This window comes from Dipodomys ordii, unplaced genomic scaffold (genome assembly GCF_000151885.1).
Source record: "Dipodomys ordii isolate 6190 unplaced genomic scaffold, Dord_2.0 Scaffold208, whole genome shotgun sequence".
NCBI classification, from domain to species: Eukaryota; Metazoa; Chordata; class Mammalia; order Rodentia; family Heteromyidae; genus Dipodomys; species Dipodomys ordii.
The window spans coordinates 1,036,419-1,039,948 of NW_012267424.1; the positions used below are offsets into that span (position 1 = coordinate 1,036,419).

Here is a 3,530-nt window from a genome sequence, read left to right on the forward strand (position 1 = left end):
AGATCTGTAGATCATGGTTGAAAGCCAGCCCAGGGCTGGGAAGGTGGCTCAGTGGTAGAGCACTTGCCTTGCATGCTCGAGGCCCTGGGTTCGATTCCTCAGCAGCACCACATAAGAAAAAAGCTGGAAGTGGCACTGTGGCTCAAGTGGTAGAGCGCTAGCCTTGAGCTGAAGAGCTGAGGGACAGTGCCCAGGCCCAGAGTTCAGGCCCCATGACCAGACCCCAAAAAAAAGCCAGCCAGCCCAAACAGGAAAGACGGTGAGACTCTTATCTCCAATAAACCACTCAGAAAATCAGAAGTGGCGCTGTGGCTCAAGTGGTAGAGGGCCAGCCTTGAGTTGAAGAGCTGAGGGACAGCGCCTATAGGCCCAGAGTTCAAGCCCCACGACCGACAAAAAAAATAAAAAAGTAAGCTCACAAATATTTTTTTGAGAAGTGGGGCCAGTAATGTTTTATACCTGGAAGAAGAGAGATATAATGATTCAGGAGCAAAGCTACTAAAAAAAATGTTCATAAGGCTGGGATGTTATCTCAGTGGTGGAGTACCTGCCTTCCAGGCTTGTGGCACTGGGTTGGATTCCCAGAATCCCACTAACATTTAATGTTTTTTTTTTTATTGTGAGAATACTGTACAGAGGAGTTACAATTACATGGGCAAGTTAATGCTTATTTTGTCAACCCCCAATAAACAACCCACCAATAAACAAAACAATAAAAAGTTTTTTCCAGGGCTGGGAAGGTGGCTCAGTGGTAGAGTGCTTGCCTTGCATGCCTGAGGCCCTAGGTTTGATTTCTCAGAAAAAGCCGGAAGTGATGCTGTGGCTCAAGTGGTAGAGCGCTAGCCTTGAGCTGAAGAGCTGAGGGACAGCGCCCAGGCCCAGAGTTCAGGCCCCAAGACAAAATAAAAAAAGTTTTTTCCTATGGGGCACCAGTGGTTTCTGCCAGTAAATCCAAGCTGCTCAATGTAAGGTATATTAAATAGATAGGTTGCATTAGGTAGCTGATGAGGAGACCACCACGAGCTATTGAGCTATTCAGACAGGAAAAGAAGCTTATTTACTGAACTGCTGCCCCTGCCAAGCAGGATGGAGAACCGTGGCTGAAAAGGAAAGAGGGGGGGGGTACCTATGGGGCAGGACTTATCTAGGCCAGGGACAGGAAGAGGTGTGGCCAGGTGAGGGAAAGGTGTGGCCACACTGGATCTGGATGAGACCTCAGGGTCTGGGACCCTCCTAAGGTCAGATGGGGGGCACGTGACCCAGGTCACGAGGTGGCCCAGGATGTGACCTAGTAGGAGGGGAGGGTGACTGCTTCCAGGTCTGCCAGTTACCTAGGTAACTGATACTGGGCAGAAACTTAGCCAGGAGGGGAGGGAGGTGTCCCTGTTCAGACCTTACACTCTGGAGGCTAGAGACCAGATGATGGCCCTTAGAAATCAGCCTGGGCCGGAAAGTTCCCGGAGACTCTTAAAAATCCAATTAACAATCTAAAAGGGGCTGGAATGTGGTTTAGTGGTAGAGTGCTTGCCTAACAAGCATGAAGCCCTGGGTTTGATTCCTCAGTACCACATAAACAGAAAAAACTGGAAGTGGCATTGTTGCTCACCTTGAGCACAAAAAGGACAGTGACCAGGTCCAGATTTGAAGCCCTCTAGGACTGGCAAAACAAAAACACTCCCCCAAACCAACCTTCCCCCCCACTCCCAAACAACTACAAGGGAAAACAAAACAAAACAAAACAAAAAGCCACAAGTAAAGGTGTGTCTCAGAGCCCCACCCTTGAGCTAAAGTGTTAAGAGATTCACATTCAGGCCCTGAGTTCAAACCCCAGTACCAGTACAAAAAAGAAAAAGGTTTTCCTTTCCTCAGAGAACATTTCTATTCTGAAAAGGCCCACTTGCAGTCATTCTTATTTGGGACCCTGAAGTGGATCACCTGAATCCAGGAGTTACATAGATCGGCCTGGGCTTCCTAACAAGACCCCATCTCAAACAACCTCTCTCAAAAGGTTTAAGTAAGCCTCATCTCCTTGCAAACTTATCCCCATAAACAGGATCGTCCACTTTGGAGAAGCAGCCAGTGACTTCCCCGAGCAGGGATTGGATCTGGGCGGATAAACTTGCTGAGGCTGTAGATCTTAGTCTCTAACTGAGATCACGTGGAAAGACTGGATTTTGAAAGATTCCAGGTTCCTCGTGCTCGCCATCAAATGGCTGTTCTTAAAAAAAAAAAAAAGTACAAGAGTGGACACACACTCCACATCTTTTTTTCTTTTTTGCGGGTTACCAGGCGCAGAATCAGGAGTGAAAGCTAAACGTGTAGGACTGAAGTTCTTCCTGATCTGCAGCTCGGACCTGAGTGGGTCCAGCGGGGCCCAGGGCGTCCTGCGCTTTCATAAAAGCTGGCTTTGAATGGAAGGAACCACGAGGCCGGCCGGGCGCCGAGCCCTCCTGGGATTCCTGGGCACGCAGAACCCCGCCCCACCCGGATCGGGGTTCTGGGGCCGGGCACAGCGCCCGGGACCCGAAAGGCACGGGTGTGGGGTGGGGAGCAGCCAGCCCCCGGCCCGGCTGCCCACAGCCAAGCGCCTCTGGTTTCTTTTTGTTGATTTTTACCCCTGGACGAGCCAGATGGCTGGAAGGGCAGCAGGTGGGTTGCGGGGTGAAGGAGCACCCCCAGGCTCAACCTGGGCGACCAAGCCAGGACTGGCGGCGGGGCGCCCCCGTAGGCCTGCCGCTCCTCCCGGCCCCACCCAGGCAGCGTCCCGGAGTAATTCATACAAAAGGACTCGCCTTAGCCTCTGGGAATCCCAGGGACCGTCGCTAAGCTCTCACTAATTTCGGAGAGAGGGTTTTGCTGTGGCCCCGCCCCTCGCCCTCGTCGTCATCCGGGTCGAGAGGAGCATGCGCAAGGAGCCGGGTGCGGGTCAATGGGCTGAGCCCACTTGGCCCACAGTCCCCGAGCTCAGGAACAGAGAGGGAGGGGGTGGTGGTGGAGGGGGGAGGGGACGGCAATTGAACCGCTGCCGAGTGGAGGCGGCGCGGGGCAAACTGGGAAAGCGGTGTCGTGTGCTGGCTCCGCCCACTTCCCGCGGGTGGGGGAGCACGGTATATAAGTGCCGTAGTCGCCCTGGACGTTCTTTTTCGCAACGGGTTTGCCGTCAGAACGCAGGTGGGTTTCGGGTGTGGCTTCCGCGGGCCTGGCTGCCCGCCCGCCCGGGGCCGGCGGAGGCCCTCGCACGCCTGCCTCTCCCGCGGTGGCTCGGGGCCGCCTGTGCCAGGTTTTCGGCCCCGAATTGCGTGTTGCCGGGTTGGGGGGACGGGGAGGGGCGGGTGAGGCCTGGTGCTTTTTGGAGACGGCTGCGCCTCGTGCTCGAGTCGAGGCCAGGCCCGGCGCCGGGCCGCCGCGTGCGGGGCCGTCGCACTCTCCCGGCTGCCCCGCCGCGGTGTGATTTAAGGGGGTTTCGGGCGGCCTTCGTCGGCAGGCTCCCATCGGCGATGCCATTCGCCCGTCAGGGCGCCGCGTCGGGG

The 3,530-nt window shown here is 55.1% G+C and overlaps 1 protein-coding gene across 1 annotated transcript in view; it reads left to right on the top strand.

Annotated features, from left to right (window-relative positions):
- Positions 1 to 2,996: 2,996 nt before the first annotated feature.
- Eef1a1 (eukaryotic translation elongation factor 1 alpha 1) overlaps positions 2,997 to 3,530 on the top strand; it is a 3,530-nt gene continuing 2,996 nt past the window's right edge. The window contains exon 1 of the mRNA XM_013035298.1: positions 2,997 to 3,171. The gene's annotated coding sequence lies outside the window, so the exon portion shown is untranslated. The remainder of the gene's footprint in view (positions 3,172 to 3,530) is intronic.